We start from the raw sequence: 20,844 nt of genomic DNA, 5'->3' as shown, positions 1-20,844 counted from the left end.
GATACCCATGCATCGAGTGGGATTCGAACTCGCAACCCCATTGTTTCAGCAGGCAAAAAGAATTCATGCTTCTGTCCGCGCGGCTACTATGGTCAACTAAATTATAACAATACTGAAATTAATTTCGTTGTGGGAGGGAAAAGTACGGTGACTGTCATACCCTTGCGGGGGGGGGAACTGTATTAAGCTTCCTGAATAAAGGAGGACGTCCCATAATGCGAGTCTTTCACAAATTGAATTGAGAAGTTTTCGCTGTCAGCCGTCCTAGCTCTGGTTATAACGTCCCGCAATTAAAGGCAAGCACAACAGTAAGTTAAAATGTAATTTAGAATTAACGCAATAAGCAGGACACCGGTACTGCCGCTGCCGGATTCCTCAGATGAAAGCAAAATAATCTGATTTTCTCAGTTCCCTTTCGTGTGCGGCGGAGCAATATGGCTGCAGTGCGACCACTTCTGTTCCATGCTGCCGTTTTTATTCCGTGTATGGTAGAACTCTGACTCGGCCGTTAACGTTAAGAAAGTCATTAGTAGTACTAAATATTTTTATTTTTATTATTATACCACTTTAGTTATTCTTATTATTATTATTGGAGGGGGTGGGTTTCCCCATGCACCGCGACTAATAGTGTACCCCTTTTAATATTCTACTAGTCTCCATACCCTGCCGGTACTGGTGCTCGCTATCAGCCCCGTTCAGCCAGCGAGGATGGCTGCGGTACCCGATGCTTACCCATCTACCGGAGGCATTGGCAACTACACGGGCGGGACACTTTTTACGTGCCGTAAATCTATGACACGGGACCCACGGCTTAAAGTCCCTCCCTGAATTTTTCCGCCCTTAAAAATTCCACGACCTCCGCCGGATTTGAACCCGCGTACCTTGAGTCATGAGCTGGGAACGTTACCCCCAGACTACGGAGGCCGCTTACCATTTTATTTAACTAGGCTATCAGTAGATCAGACTATGCAGGGTCGAATGTTAGGATAGTGACATTAATTGGAAAGGATGTGTTGAGATATTACCCTGGCATTTGTTTGAGGAACAGAGGAAAACCACGAGATCTGCATATTGTGTAGTCGGTGCCTCGACCTAGTTTCGAACTGGGAATTTCATATAAATCAGAAGCGTTGCCGTCAGAACCAACCTCTTCGGTTTAAAATGTGTTGATATGTACACGTGCGGTTGTGTCGAGTGTAAACTTAGTTTATATTGGTGTACGCATGACACCACAGAACCTGGTGTAAAGCTATAAAGCTTGTAAGGGGAGGGTTATTGGCTGAACTGTTCATGTTATTCCCCCTCTTAGAAACTTAATGGGGAATGTTTGACCTGCCTGCTCTTCACTAACTCGACAGCATATACAAACCAAGGGAACTTACCCATTTATACAAGACACAAATTTCGTTGAAAGCTAGGCTAGAGGAGAGAGAAAAAAAGTTTCGAGAATCTGAAGACGAGTTTTGAAGTCATCAGAGAGTACATACCTTATCAAGTACAGAGGACTAATTTGCAGCATACAAGAAGCAACTGTACGTATCAGAGCTGAGATGTGGTGTCCACTTTGGTAACTTTGTACTTTGACTTGCTAAAGTGATCTCTTGCACTGTTTTCGCTCGCTCGGAAGCCGGGATCGTGGGTTCGAATCCCACTCAGGGCATAGATGTTTGTGTGCGTTTTTCTGTGTTTGTCTACAGGTAGAGGCCTTGCGACGAGCTGATCACTCGCCGAAGGAGTCCTACCGAGTGCGTAAGATCTAGTATACCGAAGTGAAACGGAGAGTTTCATGGAGGTAGGCCTAGGCCCAAATTGGGGCTGTAGCGCCACAGGAAAAAAAGTGATCTCTGATTGCAGAGTATCTCAGAAGACTCCACCGTCCGCGACTGGGGGCGTGCAGTAGGTTGAGTGTGAATGCGGAATGAATCGACAGAAGGAAGAACTGTTATTAATGAAGTAGTGCAGAACTGTCTGTGACTGGAGTGTAGCAACCGCAGCAACCATACCGATACATGGAACTAGCTACCGTATCTGCTTTCCTCAGTCTTTCTTACGTTAAACTGTACCGAAACAGTGATACTGTGTCACCTACTGATAGAGTTAATTTTCACGATATACTGTCCATTTTGGAACACGATGTAAACTATCATCTAAGTATATCTAGTTTATTCCTGGCGTTTATTACTAGTTTTTAAACCCTCAACTTGTTTCTGTTAGACAAGACCAGTTTCAGGGAGCGTACAATATTACAATTCATGTATGTATAAAATAAAGGATTAAAAATATCTGCGTCTTAAATTTCTTATAAGATATTAAACTAATATTATGTAAATATATATATATATGTCGTAATTATTGCACTTTCAGTTTAGTACGGCGTGTACATTGTTGTTTCGTACTAGTTTTTAGGTGTCGGAAGAAGAGGAGTTCTGCTGTTTCGATGTGCTTTGTAGGGGAAGTCTTGAATTGCAATGTTTCCTGTAACTACGTTACACCTCCTGAAGATGGGTCTTATGAGACCGAAATATGTTAGCGTTTTAACAATATATAACTAATTAAAGGAACTAAACTAGATGTACTTAGATGGCAATTTACATCTTGTATTTTCCTTACGTTATTGGTGTTTAATTGTCTCTCAATTAATGCTTGAAATTATGTATTAGAATAATTTTCTACATGCATCATTAAAAAGCTTAATAACTAATACGGGGAAAAAGAGGGAAACTTTCTTCATTAAACGCAACCTGATAGTTAAAGCATTACAAGAAACACTGATTTATTCTCACACAGTGTTATTCTGAGGCTTCGAAAATGAATGGTTCAAATCACGTGTACGTTCTGTTATGTACTGCCATGATAATAAGACTTGCAATTAACAAACATATCGCTTTATGCATTAAACTGTATATGGTTGCCGAGAGACGAACAGCGGTGAATAATGATCGCTTTGCACATTATACTGCGTGTGGTGTCTTAGCAACCGCCAGAGGGAACGTAAGGAAACAGGGAGACACCTCATTAATGCTCATGTGTACTGCAGCTGAATCTAGTATCTTCAAACTAATAAACATTACACATATTCCACTGCAGAGAGATATATACTTTATGCATCGTTGAGCCTATCTACGGCAATAAAATCATGATTCAAACATATCTGTAAATCTTCGTGAGCACAGGGTGCTTGGAGGGACGGAGTAAGAGGAGTATGGAGCAAACTGCACACTGAGAAACTTCATAACTTGTACATCTCGTCAAGTATTATCAGATGGATAAAGTAAAAGAAGGATCAGATGGGCGGGGCACATAGCACGTATAGAAGAAAAGCGAAGAGTTCTGTCTTCCGGGATATAATGTGGTGCAGACCGTTGAAATTTACCCGACTTCACGGCTTCACAACCACTGCTGTGAGAACCTCAAATCCTAATGGCAGATCTGAAGGAAACACAAGACCTAGGAGAACCAGGCATAGATGGAAGGACACTATTCAGACGAATTTTAGGGAAATATGAAGGGAGGATGTGGATTGGATTTATCTGGCTCGAGATATGTACCACTGTCTGGTTGTTGTGAATACGACAATGAATCATCGGGTCGGATGAAATCCTTGGAATTTCTTGAGTAGCTGAGAAACTACCGACTTCATAAGATGGACTTTGTGCCATGGAGTAAGATGACTTTAAGCGGCCTCCGTAGTCTAGGGGTAACGCTCCCACCTCATGACTCAAGGTACGCGGGTTCAAAAACCCGGCGGAGGTCGTGGAATTTTTAAGGGCGGAAAAATTCAGGGAAGAAGTCCTCCGGGAGGGACTTTAAGCCGTGGGTCCCGTGTCGTAGATTTACGGCACGTAAAAGAACCTCTTGTCTCTAAGAGACCGATGAGCTAAATTAGGCCAAATATTTCCCGCCCGAAGTAGTTTCCAATGCCTCCGGTAGATGGGGAAGTATTAGGTACCACTGCCAGAGGAGGGACGACCTCTCTGACAGAAAGGGACTAAAGTATTAGATACCACTGCCAAGTAGAGAATAGAAACCTTGCTGGCAGAAAGGGACTAGGAACCCCTGCCAGAGGAGGGACACCTCGCTGACAGAAAGGGATTAACTATTAGATACCACTGCCAAGTAGAGGGTAGAAACCTTGCTGGCAGAAAGAGGCTAATAGCGAGCACCAGTACCGGTAGGGGATGGAGACTGTAGAAATTAAAAGGGGGACGTACAATAGACTATCAGTCGCGGTGCATGCGGAAACCCACCCCCTCAATACTGAATCACTGAATACTGAAAGATGACTTTAGGAAGTAAACTTGTGGTAGCACCACTTAATGAATTTTCTTGTGGATGACGCGCAGAGTTTTAAGAAGCCACATAAACATTAGAGTTAAATTCGCGCGAAGTGCCATACGAGGCTCTCACGGCGATGAAGGTTCGTACTGTGATCTTCAGGGTTACACTGTGTAGTCCGGGTAGTGGGTACCAATATTTCGCAGGCACGCGTTGGTACAAGCCTTCTACTCTGACTACGGTTACATTACACCGAAACGGACCAAAATTAAATCACCTGCAACAGACAGTGAAGCCCCTTCCTCAAAATGTCGCTGGAACCCAATGGGCTGCTACGTAAATAACATGCGAGTACACAAACACTGTGTCCCGCCTAACGGTTTCATTCTGTTCTCACAGAGCTCGATAACTATGTGATGGCACAACCCTGCGCGACGGCGAGTAAAAGAAGTCTGTTACGGACTATTCCAACACAGAAGAAACTATATATCATTTATGGGCAGTATTCTACTACAAACAAACACATACCTCGGCTTCCAAGAGTATACTGAACTGTCTACCACTCATATTTGCTGTAACACATACAGCAAATTGTCTTCATGACATGTGCCATCACATTGTAATCGAGCTCTAACATATTGTACTATACATATCCTGTGTTGAACAGTCACGGAGCATGGAAAGCTATAAATTTCGATGAGACAGTGGTTTAACAATTTCAGAAACAATAACTGCTTGTATAATTTGTTTCTAACATTTATAGAACGGGCAGCTAGACAGACATCTGCCACAGAAAGCCGAACCTCATGCCAGACTATTAGGTAGAATTCTACACTTTGGTATTTACAGTAGGACGTACACATAAAACGTTTTATGCTTCTCCCCCAAACATATCAAGCCCAAGACTTCAAATGGTTAAACGGTCCCGTTTTACGATATAATAAACCGGAACAACAGAAAAGCGGATGCAATGCAGCACAAACCCGCGATTTGATATTTGTAGTCCCAACAGTTAAGAATTAGCCCATTTCCACCTCGGTTTAGTAACTATATTGGGTTACAAAGACATAGCCTGGTTGTGTAGTTGGTAATTAAATCACACATTCAGCCCCTCCGAACGCCGTTCTGAGCAGTTCACAGGGAACAGAGAGCTTAACTGCTTTATTACATTCTCCACTGTGCAGAGATTAGAAGCAATGTGGGTAGGACAGTAATGTTCACCAAGGCTTAACCACACACGTTCAGCAGCGCTTTATACAATGTATGGGCTATAAAAATTATGAGTTTCAAAATAAGTCAACATTTTTTATGAATTTATTCCTAGTGTTTCCATCTTAAACTTCCCCATTGCCGAATAAGTAATGGCTATTTTGTAAATTCTGTGTTAACTAAAAACTTTGGTGGTTAGTCGCTCGTTTCCCACCGCGGCGGCCAGGGTTCGATCCCAGTTCAGTTCATGTGGGATTTGTTGTGGATAAATTGGAACTGGGGCAGGTTTTCTCCGAGTACTTCGGTTTCCCTCTGCTAATTCTCATTCCATCTACTGCTTAATATTCATCATCATATATCAACCGGGGTTGGCACAATAGGCCAGTTAGTGGCCGATGTACCAAGTGGACCGTCTCACTCCACCGCCCAAATAATAAAAAAAAAAATCTATAAACTTCGTACAGAAACCTGACTCCTTTAATTGTTGGTTTATATGCCATTCTATGCAGCACTAAATAAAGGTGAGTGTTCAGCTTCGAGCTCCGTTCACCTTATCCCAGGGATATATGCTATTATACCCACTGATATGTCCACGATGCAGTAAATTCGTCGAACAACCTACTGCTGCCTTCATGCAGAAGGTGTGGATTCGCGAATTTAAATCACATTTAAAATAGCAGAGGTGATGATATAAATGTAAATGCTAGAACGTCGTGACAAATAAGAATGAACATAAAATGAATGCACGATAGGGAATTCGTGGCCGTCCACAAGTTCCACCTCCGACAGCATTGGACGGAGTGCGACTTACTTGCGAGAGGATTTTATCTGAAGATGAAAATACAGGAATATGAGGTACGGAATATACGCAACTGGTAGACATGCGCACTTCACTGTCATCACTTTTGCAGTTCCTTCGGCATGTCATGAACCGGCAAATGACAAGGCTATGGCAATGTAGCCATGCTGGGTGAACGGCTACAAAAGGCCAATGTTTGTGATCGCAACAATTTAAAGCGAAGCAAAATACAAATTGTAAGATTTGAGGTTTTCACAGCGGTGACTATGAAGAATGCCGTCTTCTGGGATGTGGCGCCGTGTAGAATTTGTGTGAACCGAAGCTGGTTCCTCGCTCGGGGATTTTTCTTCCCTGCAGATGGAGGCGATACGTTCCTCCGAAACGTCGGTTCACACAAGATCTAGACGGCGCCACTACCAGATAACAGCATTTTTAACAATAAGAATGTTACAGCGGCAAGTTGTGGTGCTGCAGGGAAACCGTACAAACCAGTTTCCTCACATTCAATTAGAAGTATTACACACAAACGGCTCATCAGTAGCAGCAGCAGAATCTGAGAGTTAAACCATTCAGTCTTCTCCCTTCAGAAATGACCTGCGGAGTTGGCATGTTTATCCTCACCACTACGTACAGAACCGTTGAGACTTTTGATTCTTTCAAAGCTTCCTTTGGTCTCGGTAAGGCTTTCCCACTGGAGACTTCGGCATTTTGTTTCCAGGATATACTGACAGGCTCGAGCCTTGCTACAAGTCCTACTTGCTTCCAAAAGGTTGGTTTCAACAGTGTTCGAGGTACTGGCGTCACCGATATAACGAAATAAACTGAACAGTAATAAAACCGATTAAAATCAATAACACATCAAAGGGTTAATAAGTCTTGTTCTGTCAACCACTGGATGTTTCGGTCGTATGCATCATCAGTTTTTCTATATAAATAAATAAATAAATAAATAAATAAATGGGGACACGCAGTAGCGTAGTTGGTTGAGACACTATGCTACAAGACGGAATTCCGCTGGTTCGAGTGCCGATGAGGCCACTGGATTCTTCAATTGACCTAATCCTTCCAGCCGCACTATGGCCCTAGGGTCGACTCAGCCTCTAACATAAATGGATACCAGGAACCTTCCTGGAGCCGGCGCGTAAAACTGACAACATCACCCCCATCTGAGAGCCGACTGTCTAGAAAATATGGGCGCCTCGACGTCTCACAAACCTATGGGCCCTCACGGCCCATAGTTTTTTTAAGAAATAAATAAAGTACCTTATTATTTAATTACACAGTTAAACTGATCCACTTTTATAATGCAAAATGCATATTTTGGAATCATGTTCTATTCGAGACACATTTAATTGAAATTTATGTTTGCGTTGAATTTCAGTAATTTATGTTGTTTTAATCTATTTGTGACACTAACCACAGCGTCAATAAAACACTTACAGAAACAAAAAAATTAACTGGATCCTGATCTTTTGATACGAAATTGCATAGTTATGTAATTATGTGATCCAACTCATCATTTCCTGCACAAAAATACCGAGCTGATTGTAGGTTTTGAGGTTATCACGTCGGTGGTTATGAAGAATTCTATCTTCTGGGATATTACACCTTGCAGTGCGTTGAAAGTCAACCGACATTTCGGAAGAATATGTCTCAATCTTCAGTGTCGAAGAAGAAGCCAGGCAAGAAACCAGTATGAGGCAGAAAGCAGGCACAGTAAACTGACTCTCAGCGGACTGCACTGCGTTATGAAATGAATCAACAATCTATGAAATTAAGGCTTAATTGAACATTTTATAGTTTCGCTTGCGCCAGAAGTATGAAGCCGAGCAGAAGAATAGATAAAATACAATCTCGGTGTGGCAGAATTATACTAAATATTGTGGAGTCATTTGGAATTTGATTTAGTTCATTCAGATGAAGGGCGACTATATTTAGGGATACGAATGAACTACCATTTGTGTCTTTCCAGTAATTCTGCAGATTTTGATAAATTTCATACAACACTTGTATAAGGATTATTTTGCATGACTTTTGATACATTTTAGGAACTTATTTATTAACTGACTTCGTAGAGCTGAGCCCTTCTTGATAAGTCGTCAATTGTGTACCTACTCAAGAACTTCCTAGCATTTTATGGAACCAGAAAGATAATTTCCGTGGACATTAGGGCCCTCCACATGTTCCTATCGTGAGCCAGATCGATCAAGTCCACACCACCCCATTCTATCTCTTAAGATCCATTGTAATATTATCCAACCTCCTACGCCTTGGTCTTTTTTCTTCTGGCTTTCCCACTAATATTCTATATGTATTACTCTTCAAGCCATTCGTGCTAAGTGTCCGGCAGCCTTTAACTTGATCAATAAAATTATACATGGCGAAGCGTACAAGTTATGAAGCTCCTCATTATGTAGTTCTCTCCAAACTCTCGTCACTTCATCTCTCTTCTACACAAATATTTTCTTCAGCTCCCTGTTCACAGACATCTTCAGTGTATTTTCCTCTCTTCATGTTAGAGACAAAGCTTCATACCCATACAGAACCACAGGTAAAATTATAGTTTATAGCAACTTCTTTACTGAAAGGCATAAATTAATTTATACACAGGCCTATGCACGGAGGTGTAGGGGACTTTGACGTAACTTTCTTTCAGATAAACCAGTTAAACATTTAGAATTAGACCTACTTTCTGACAATGTTCAAGTTTAATTCGCTTTAATGAATTTTTTGAGATTTCACGCAGCGGTACAGTGGGTAGCAGGCCTTCTAGAAAATCCTGGGTTCAGGTCGTGGACCGCAGGCCGGTTATCGTGTCCTCGTTAATCTCTTCAAGAAAATTCCGAGATAATTCCTTAAATTAAAACCATTCTTGCTTCCCCTTATGCATTAGTTGCCAAACATAACAACATTCAATGTAATATAGGTCTTGTGTGAGCTACTAACGTCGTTGATTTTACGACCCTCAATAAATAAAATACCGATTTATATATATATATATATATATATATATCGTATTTACGCATGTATAGGCCGCACACTTTTTTGCCAAAAATTGAAGAGGAAAACTGGGGTGCGGCTTATATTCGAAATATTCAAAATCACACTTCATTAAAAAAAATTATATTCATAATTAGTAATACAGGGTGTTCTACTCCTGAAATAATATTCCAAGAAAATTATTTTTTCTATAATTTCTGTCTGAAAATTGTGCTGCGGCCTATACACGCACGCGGCCTATACATGCGAAAATACGGTATGTAATAAGGATACGCCTGAGAGAAAGATGTCTTGAATAAAGTTTGCTTGCCTTCACAAAATGGATATATTAGGCGTACGTTCAATATTTTATTTACATAAGTCTCAGTGGTTAAGAAAGACATACAGGTATTCGTACCATATAAATAAATACAATGACATTAACAACACAATGCAGTGTGGGACACATGCCGAGATGGTACATTGAAATTAAGCTGTGACCGTTCCCTTCCACATCCCATCCGAGTCATTATTCTTAATCATCAAACCATTCGACGCTGTATAGTCTGCGCTACACCGCCGTTAGATAAATTCACTCAATCTTAGAGCGGAGCCCCATCTTGAGAAGCCGCCAATTGTGCAGCTACTGAAGAACTTCTCAGCATATTATGGGACCCGAAGTTCATTACCATGTTCACAAGAGTCCTCCACTGGTCATTATCCTGAGCCAGATCGATGGACTATTCTATCTCTCTAAGATCAATTTTAATATTATCCACCAACCTATGTCTTGGTCTTCTTAGTGGTCTCCTTCCTTCTGGCTTGATCATTCTATTTATATTTCGCGAAAATATACTACAAATAAATAAACAAAGTATGAAATACAGCGCCCGCCACGATCATGTTTTCGTCTTACCGACAGCATATAAGATTACTTTAAAATGCGCCACGACCATTTCATCATTCACTGGTACTCATGTTGGCATCAGATGCGTTACAGCCAGCGGAAGAGGGAACCGACGTTATATAAACTAAGACACGAAAAGAGCATTCTAGGCCGTATGCTGGTTAAAGAAACAATGGTGCACAAGACGAATTTATCCTGCGGCTGTGCTCTAGCTAATTTGCTAACAACATTCGGACGTAGGCTGTACGTTGCAATATTCCAATACGTTTGTCGGTTTTCGAAAGAGTTCTCTCATAAATATTTTTTTTGTTACTGAATTGATTTTTGCCGAACACAGTTGCTGTGTGATCTCAGGTACGAGATATCTTTGCCCGTTCGAAGCCTGGGATAGCAGTTTCGAACCCCACTAGAGTTACGGATTTTATGTCCGCGTCTTTTCAGCGTCTGTGCTATCTTGTGTGGCTGGCGGCCTTGTGAAGGACTGATCTCCCGTCTAAGGACCTCTACCAGTTCTCTGTTAAGATTCATAGTTTTCAGACTAATTCTGAAACTGGATCAGTCCCACTAGGGTCAAAAAATTTCTGTTCTCCAAATAGTTCAGAGCAGCTCTGAGTTTTACCCATCATCCTCTCCAATGGATAGCGGGGCTCTTTCCCCAGGAGTAGCAGGGGCGTGAAGCTGACCACACACCTCCAGCAAGTGCCGAGTGAAGAAAAATTTAGATCTAGAGTTCCACTCCCCCATATGCTTTCATGGGGTAGTGCTTAATTGCTTGAGCACAGGGACAAGCTTAACTGGAAGAGGCCAGAGGGCTTAATAGGTGAAGGGAAGAGGAGGAAGAAGCGGTGCTTTATGAGCACGAAGAAGCATCTTAGACGTGTGCAGTCAGCACGAGGAAGCACGGGCTTCAGAGCAACTGAACATTCAGGCGCAAAAAGAACGGCACATCCTTCCGGAAGGGAGTAACTTCAGTGTTCCGGTTGAGAGAGAGAGAGAGAGAGACAGAGGGACGAGATGAAGGAAGTAAATCGTTTATTCTGTCTCAAGAATCAGCGGTATGTGACATAAAGCTGCCTCCGGTCCTAATATCTCTCTGTCATTTACACCATAAAAACTTCCGTACAATGGAGTTCTCAAGTCAATTAATCATATCGTGTCATACGGCACTTCTTGCACTGGAGTCGTAAACCGTTCATTTTAGAATTTTCATATCTGAGTAACAAATTATGCGTATGATAAATTATAACGGCTGCAAACTTTATCATTGAAGCAATATTTATGAATGTCATTGGACGTTTTCAAGGTTTCATACGACTGATCCAGAAAAGAAATTTTAAAATCATAATATTTTACAAATCACTCTAGTAACAATGTAGAAAACTATCCTGTTATTATATATATTTTATAATTCACGAGAACACTTCCTATTTTATAGGAAAAGACAGAATTTGGTATAAAGCATGTGCGTCCATCCCTCTTCAAGCCTGCACTGTCATAATCCCTGTACGTGTTCAAAACCGCCTATTTTGTATGATCAACAATCATGTGAAAGCAAACAAGAAGGTATATATATATCAGTTCCGTATTCAAATATGATTAGAGTTTCTCAATTCCGTTACCTTACCGGAAGTAAAATAACACGTAATAAAAGGAGCGGTAAGCAAACAAGGTAGAAAATTCAATCAATTCCTCAAACTGAGTTCCAAAAACATTTTCTTCTATTACTTTCAAACTTAGCAACCTGATATACGGAGGGAAAAAAAACTTTTCGTAGTCTTGGAGAGTTTCCCGAATAGTGTAAACTGTCCAACATTTCAAAGAAAAAAAAAACGAAAATATTAGTTGTAGACGAATAGTAACTTCGATATGAACGTCTCATACAGTTCTCCCTATCTGCACTGTTATTTCATGTACAGTGCCATAATGCTGGAGGCAAGAAAGAGAAGGAAGCAACAATTTTAGAGAAAATTTACGGTAATGTTAAAATTAAATGCTGTGAAAAGTTCTGTTATATGCGTACAGTTACATACGTTTTGGTTCGACAGGTCATGTCAACTGAAATCGGATATCCTTGCTTAAATATTTCCTAGCATTTCTCGGTCTATCCGTGCAGTGCCTTAATATTGCAATAGATGTATTGTTTTCTTCCTACCTTCACCATTCCAGAAACCACAACTACACTGACGTAAAGACAGTACTTTATAAAACAATTTATATCTTAACACGGAATACATCGGTTAGTGTATAAAATTTTGGAGGATTTTCACCAGGTCGCGTCAAGACTACAACGTTCGCCCTTTCAATAGTTTGGGTACATTGCAACGAAACTGCTGGAGAAGTGTAGCAGAGTTACCGGTCGTCGCGCTAACCTAAAACACATGTGAGCAATACAGCATCGGGAGTTCATAAAGTGGCTACAGCGATAAGCGTTCAGCTGCGCCGTTTTTGGAACAGGAGGCGGTTTTATCACAGAAAATGCATGATGGCGGGCAGGAGAATGAAGAATTGTGATGCGTTCTTTATTACATTTAACGAAAAATGCTGTAAATTTTAAGGCCTACCACATTTCAGGCAGTACAAGCCCTTAGCAAAGAGGGCAGGTTCCCAGTTAAATCCAAAAGACAGTGACTTGTGTAAACAACAGCTACTAAATAACTAATTCTGTGGTGTAGACTTTGCTTTTAACGTCTCATAGCCACTCGAGTGGGCAAGAAAGCCCCTTCTCTTATGCAACCCGAAGTTAAATTACCATGTTGACAAAATCCAGCTACTGGGACCTTCCCTGTGTATTAAATCTATATTGTTGTAAGATATGAAGAAATAAAATTTTACTTGGGCTATCAGTCAATCATCAAGCCCTGATGATGGGGAGAGAGATGGTCCCTGAAAAGTGAGTAATTTTAACCAATTGACAGGCGTGATAGCCCAAGACGATTATAAACTATATTTTACACCTTATTCCTATAACATTTTTATTAGTAGTATCCTTACATCTATACCGAGGTATCCCTGTTGCATCTTCATAAATGTTTTAAGCATACTGAATTCTCTGATGCATAAAACTCGCCCCTCGCCTCTCACCCTTCTTATTAAATTCCTAGCAAGTTTCGTATGAACCATACACTAACTGGTGCCAGTGTGGAAGCCTTCAGTGACTGGCTCTTGTGATGACGACACCATGACTTCAGATTACATAAGAAACCTGGAACTTCTTGATCAGCTGAGCGACCGTAGTACTCTGCCATATGGAATGTAACTGTTAGTCAATTAGGGATAGAAGTTGATAATGATGAGTGTTAAGAAGTGTATTTTATGCTGATTGTGTTTTCATGTGTATAACAGCGCGATATACACAATGTTTATTGCTGTCATAAAGCGTCTGTATATTAGACATAATAAATTGCTCAAGTTATTGTCGCTCGTGATGCAGTCATTAATTTTATTTTATTGGGCGAACTACTTTATTGTAGTCAAAATTAACGGGCGTGGAAATCGGCAATATCACTGGAACCAGCGCAGAGTGCACAACCAGTCTGGGAGAGTAGTGCGGTCTCTCTCGCACTTACCACGTATATATACGTGTATATACGAGTGCGAGTGCGAGTGCTAGTGCTAGTGCGAGTACGAGTGGGAGTGCGAGTGCAAGTGCTAGTTTCACTTCCTACCCTGGCGGTTTGGACATTCGGAGCGGCCTGAGAAGAGAAAGATACAAGTCTGATGAGACGAATAGAAATACATACTCGAATTCAGAGCAGATCTGCGCGCATTTTCTAAATATGTATTTTATTACTGTCCTGACTGTGCCTCACTCACTCACTCACTCAAAACTGATGGAGCTGAGCCCATCTTGAGAAGCCGTTAGTTGTGCAGCTGCTCAAGAACTTCCCAGCTTTTTACTGGGCCTGAAATTTCATTATCGTGTTCACAAGAGGCCTCCACTCGTCCCTATCCTGAGCCAGATCGATCCAGTCCATACCACTCCATTCTATCTCTGTAATATTCATTTTAATATTGTTCACCCGCCTACGCCTTGGTCTTCCCAGTGGTATCCTTCTTTCTTGCTTTCCTTTCTATATCTTATGTGCATTCCTCTTCTCTCCATTCGTGCTACATGCCTTGCTCATCTCATCATCCTTGACTTGATCATTCTAATTATATCCTGACTTGGCCAACTTTCTTTACTTCGAAACAAAAAGTTCTGGGAAGAACTAATCGCCTACATAATGTGTACAACAATTCTTCTATTGTCGTGTGTGTATTTGTCTCTACGGTGAAGTTTTTACCTAGCCGCTGACTAGCAACAACAGTGGGATACATATATAGAAAAAACAGGCTGATTGGAGAGATCTGTCTTTGAGATGGGCTCAGGTGTCATGATATACACACCGAATTTCATAAACATTGGTTCCACCAATCAAAACTTGATGGGGGAATATACAGACACACAAAGAGCATGGTGGTCGCATAAGCCTACTTTTAATTTAATAAGGAAAGTAGGCTAAAAAGCGACTAACCGCTTGAGCTATGCTACGTCCAGATTCTCCTATTATTCCAAACTAAAACTCAATGTTAAAAGGGTAATCACGCAATGTATCACACTTCAAGCTGCCCATAAATTAATCTGCTCTGAATTTAACTGAACATTCCCCATATCGAAATACAATGTCTCAAATAAAAGTTGTAGATCTCAGCTAGGTTTATATTTATATTATATGACAGTTTTCTGTACGGTGACCTAAGTTTGAAGACACTGGTAAAGTTCTATTAGTTTCGTGCAGACCTAATGCAGGTTGAATGGATTGGAAGTTCAATACGTAGGCTTCACATAAGCCAACGGATTTCTATAACCGGTGAGCAGGACATGTAAAGGAAGTTACACTTACGTGGCACACGTCGAGTAAGCTGTATTTTTATATTAAGGACTTGGAACTGGAGGTGGGGAGTTTTGGATGACTGGCCTATGATACTGATTGATCGGAGAGAGAGCGACGGAGAGAGAGAGAAATATGACGTTGGGTAACAAGAGCGTTCCCAGGCCACAATTTAGAATTACAATTCTATACTTTGGAAAACGTTTATTTATTCATTTTCAAATAACTAAATAAAAAAATAAGATAAACAAAGAATCCCAATTAAAATCATAAGAATCGATGGAAACTGTCCATTAATGTCAGAACCGTAATGGGCGTAAGATGTAATTTGAAGTAATTCTGAACTGACGGCAGTTCATACCACTGAGAGACACGAATAAGCATGTAAAATGTAAAACATTTTAATATTCTGATACATTTTACAGGATATTCCCGTAAAATTGTAGCGTAAGCGGTATCCTTAATGCTTTATGAAAATGAATGGTTGTACCAGCCACCACTTCCGTTTCGTCGTCATGAATTCATGGATTTATATCTTGGCCACGAGATAGGCTTTCCTGAAGATTTCCATGTTATTAGATTTTTGGCACAGCACTTCGCTTTCCTTCATATTCGTCATAACCGATAACTGATAAGCCTTTCATTCAACATTAGATTACCTATGCAGTTGATAAAGCATTGCTGAACAACTTAATTTGTGTTAGTCGCTGGTTTCCCACCGCGGCGGCCCGGGTTCTATCCCGGACCTGGTGAAGTGGGATTTGTGGTGGACAAAGTGGCGCTGGGGCAGGTTTTCTCCGAGTACTTCGGTTTCCCTTGCCAATCTTCACTCCACCAATTGCTCCACAATCAACCTCACCTATCATCTGGGGCTGGTACAGTAGGCCAGAATTTGCCGCAGTACAAGGGGCTAAGTCCCACCCCACTAGACATAAAAAAATAATTTGGTTGTATTAATGATATAAAACCTTTAACCGGAACCGATACATGGATCCAAGAATTGCGGCCTACCTACACGAGAAAATTCTGACGTTATGAATCACAAATTAACTTCCGCCATTCGGGTTTTGCTTTATTTCATGGCAAAGTTACAGAACTCTGTACATCAGTTTGTCCAACTGAGAGAGGAGATAAGTAAGAGAGCTCGCTAAGCAGCGTCACTCAATGTCATAGCAGATAAGAGATGGTCTAGATAACCCTTATCAAATGCAGTTATATGGTGACCTTTAACCTTTCACAATATATAAAGCGCTCGGTAGAGAACATGACGATAACAACTGAACAGGTGCGTCAACCACAGCATTCGCCAGCGGCACACTAATGGCACACAGATACCGCGACTCTCATGTTCACATATTTTATGAGCTTAATCTTGGAACGTGTCTCCAATTTCCTGGCTCCCAGCCGAGGAGAGCGAGCACGTAACAGTAAAAAGTGCATTTATTTCTCTTCACCGCAGTTTGTGTGCAAATGTCTAAGCACGAGGAAAGGAAGAAAGAAAGAAAGAGTATACGTAATTTGCAAAAGTGATAGTCATTCCTGTCTTCAATAATACTGATGTTGATTTATTGAAGTTATAATTTAATCTAGTTGTCTCATGCATATTTTGCTAAATTCTTCTGGGCGAAATACAATTCAAAATTTCGTAGCAAAATACAAGGCCATTTTTGATAAAACTGATCAGGTGCAGATGTACAGATTATCCTGTATTTTATATGCAGAGGAAACGACATTTCAAGACAAGTTTTATAATTTGAAAATTGTATGAACTATTAGGTTTTTTTTTTGTTTTGTCGATCGTCGTTACCTTGTGATGTACTTTTGTGACAGAAATACGAGCTTAAAATTACTAGACTAGAGCGGCGAATTTATTGAGGGCTGGGTGGTTTCAAGCTGGTACCTTGTTCGGCTTATTTAACCCTGAAGATGGAGGCGATATGTTCCTCAGAAATGTATTTTCACTTCGGACGTACCACACGGTGTTATATCCCAGAATACAGCACTCTTCAGGGTTTTTAATATTCGAACCACATCGCAAGCTAAACTTACTGCAAAAATGCAACAAAAAATCGCTTAAGATGGATAACGAAAAATTATATTTGACACAATATTCATTGACAGAAAATTTCCATAAAGACTGGTATTTGGCTCAAAATAAACAAACATCTTCTAAGTAGCAAATCTGGTTACAGTGGACCACAAATATAGTTGGGACGGACAAATGCATAGATAACAGTTTGCGAAATTTGTAAGAAAATGGATACTTTGCAGACTTATAAGCGTAACACTAAGAATGATATTACTACGCGGTAGCGTAGTTGGTTGAGGCACTATGCTACAAGCCGGAAAGTTGTGGGTTCGAGTCCCGATGAGGTGGAGTTTTTTCCCCCAATTTACATAGTCCTTCCAGCCGCAGTACGCCTAGAAGTCGACTGAGTCTCTAACAGAAATGAGTACCCGGAATCTTCCTGGGAGTAAAATGCGGTCGGCGTGTAAGGCTCATAAACTTACCGCCATCTGTGAGCTGACTATATAGAAAATGTGGGAGCGTCGACATCTCAAAAACTTATGTGACTTCACGGCCTGTTATGGGGATAGTTTCATTGCTTTAAAATATTTCGTCATTATATTTCTGTTTCACCTAAGTTTGCAGTAACACTATATACTCATTTCAGAAAATTTTCTTTGTCGTAGGAAATGTTAACGTATCTCTCTTCAATAATATCAATTTCATACTTTAAACATAACGCTTTGAAATGCGACGTTCATCTAAATAATATTTAATGCTTCAGTTTCCTACCTCAAAGAAGACACACTGCATCTCCATTACAAAGGCAAACTTTACGGAAAGAAATCGCTGTTTATTCTGAGAATCATATGTTGCCAGCAAATACACTCGGTGGGCTAAACGGGGAGTCTCTGGATGTTATAACAGCTGGAGTAATTGTTACCACTGTGCTTTAGATGGTTCATTCTTCGTTGCCTTAAAACTTGCATATTCCTGCTTGAATATTATTCCTACCTAACATAGCACCAAAACGTAATACAGATTGTTCTGGAGCATATCTAATTTCAAGCAAATGTTAATGTATTCTTCATTTAAGCTGAATTGACAATTTCAAACCTTCCAGCTAAACACAACTGAAAGTGAATAAGACAGCTGCAGATATACAGTCTCTCAAAATAACAAAGTTTTCAGTTATTAGTAACTTCCATCTCCGTCACTGTCTTCGTTTGTGTCTGCAAATTACAGAGAGATGAAGACACTTACCAATTAGGGTAGAGTGGCGGCATTTGCTAAAACAAATGAATATCGTGTTCACTCCAAAGCAACTTACAACAACGTTTCAACTACCTAATCGGAAAACAAACGTTAAGACTCCTAATTAGTCTTTACAGCTGCTCTAGGGAACTATACAGTAATACTACGAACAGGGATTTGTAAAACGCTTTCGGGCGCCTGTGTTGCTACACTGGATGCTACAGAAGCGAGAAGGGGTGAAGTTACAACGACCTATGAAAATAAATAAATATCAACTACGTGAAACAAATTATTTTTAGACGATAACAGCTTATCATGTCAAAAAATTATCCTCCTTTTCTTAAAAACTGAACCTGGTTCACAAGAGTCCACTACTGGTAATTAATTGTGTCTTCCGTTAATGTTGGAAAATTTCGAGAAAATTTCAGCGATTATCTTCTCAAGGACTCCGCTCTTTGTAAAAAGGTAAAGCTATCCCTGTAACAGGCCGTTGAGACCCATAGGGTTGTGAGACGTTGAGGGTCCCACATTATCTAGATAATCGGCTCATAGATGGCGGTAAGGTTGTCAGCATTATGAGCCGGCCGCATTTTACCCCCCAGGAAGATTCCTGGTACTCATTTCTCTTAGAGGCTAAGTCGACCCCAGGGCCATAGTGCAGCTGGAAGAATTAGGTCAATCAATAAAAAAAATCCACCTCATCGGGACTCGAACCCGCGACCTTGCGGCTTCTAGCATAGTGCTTCAACCAACTACGCTACCGCGTGCCCCCATTCCGCCCAGTGTAAATGGGATAATATGAACAGAAGCGATCGCGACTTATAGATACCATCCTACATTTGTGTGGAGAGCTAGTAAAAAACCTTATCTAAATATGGAGATATCAGATTCCTCCGAAACGTCGGTAACCACGTTCGAAACTACAGCATAACACAATTTTAATTTTCACTACCCTGAAAATCTAAAAATTCAGCTACAAACTTCAATCATGGCAGCTGGCGTTCGGGCCAAAAACCGAGCCAGAGATCTTGCAAACACGAAGAAAAAATGACTACACCGCGCTTTTCGATCATACAGATACAGAGATAGGCAAGATACTTGGAAACGTGCCGTTTCTAATGATACAGATATTTTTCACTTGATGCTATGGAAGCTTCGGCTACGAACTGAAGTTTCATTATGGACGGCAAGACAGAGATTGTTCTATTAGTCAACTCGCCCAGTTCGACTCTGATTTATCCATCTTCCTATTCATCTTACAGGCAGCCTTTTGTCAGTTCTCCAGACCATCTCTGAGACCACCAGCTTCCAGTTCAATACGTAATCTTATAGGTCTCCTCCTCAAGTCGCCCAGAACGCCTAGGGGCTACCAGCCTCCTATTCGCTAATACTCTTACAAGTAACCTCTTCGCAAGTTCGCCCAGGCCGACTCTTCGATACTCAGCTTCCTCTTCAATAGGAACGCTTACAGGTGCCCTTTTTTGTCAGTCTCCCCGACAGATTCTGAACTTTCCAGTCACAAGCACAGCATATGCTGCAGGCAGTTCAATGGACATGTTTAAAATTATTTGTTCTAAACCAACTTTCAACATCCTGCAAGAACGGTAAGCAAAATAGCACACCAGACTGTCTGTACCTAATATGTCGCTGCATATATTCATGTAAATTTAAAGTATATCAGAAAGAATTTCATACGTGTAATGTTGAACTTATTATTATTATTATTATTATTATTATTACTTCAGTCTGACATTAACTCTATACAAGGTTGCATTGCTAACTGTATGAAACTTAACATCAGTAAAACTAAAGTTATATCCTTCTCGAGGAAAACCAAGGCACTGATCTACGATTATAAACTTTGTCAATTGTCAATAGCCCGGACCGATTCTATAAAAGACCTGGGAGTGTTTATTGATGCTAAGCTATATTTCCATGACCAGGTCAATTAATTTTCTCTCACTGTGTTAAACTTTGGGGTCTAGTTCGTAACATTACTTTCAATTTCTCATCTATAGACTGTATGTTCAGATTGTACACTGCATTAGTTAGATCTAAGCTTGAATATGCGTCCGTAGTCTGGAATTCGATTACGTCAACTGATGCCAACAGGTGGACCGCATTCAGCAGAGGTTTGCGGCCCTTTGTTTAATCGTTTCTATCCTCAAGTCCATTACAGTTATTCTCTTGCTCTGGAGGAGCTAAAATTGCATACCTTGCGTACTGGAAGACATCGCCTTGATGCTCTCTTTCTTATTCACGTTTATTTTGGCTCGAAATTCTGCCCTTCTGTTCTGGAAATTGTTGGCCTCCGAGTTCCTGCTCGGTATATCAGAGACTTTGTATTGATCAATGTTTACTCCTCATCTAAAAATTGTCCCTCTGCTAGATGTGCAGCGGCTGCTAATGTTGTCTGCAGGGATGTTGACGTATTCGGAGCCAGGAAAGTTCTCCTCAATCATTTTTTAAATAGTGTATAATTTTGTTGAGTTTTAGCGTCCTGTTGCACTGATTCGCACGTACCCACAAAAGGACACACCAC

At 40.7% G+C, this 20,844-nt stretch overlaps 1 protein-coding gene across 4 annotated transcripts in view; it reads right to left on the bottom strand.

Moving 5' to 3' along the window:
• Positions 1–20,844, bottom strand: part of LOC111863167 (calcium/calmodulin-dependent 3',5'-cyclic nucleotide phosphodiesterase 1) — a 640,341-nt gene that overhangs the window by 76,278 nt on the left and 543,219 nt on the right. The window lies entirely within an intron of this gene.

This window comes from Cryptotermes secundus, unplaced genomic scaffold, assembly GCF_002891405.2.
Source record: "Cryptotermes secundus unplaced genomic scaffold, Csec_1.0 scaffold265, whole genome shotgun sequence".
Lineage (NCBI taxonomy): Eukaryota > Metazoa > Arthropoda > Insecta > Blattodea > Kalotermitidae > Cryptotermes > Cryptotermes secundus.
Note: the sequence above shows the minus strand (reverse complement) of the source record. Positions and strands in the feature narration are given on the sequence as shown.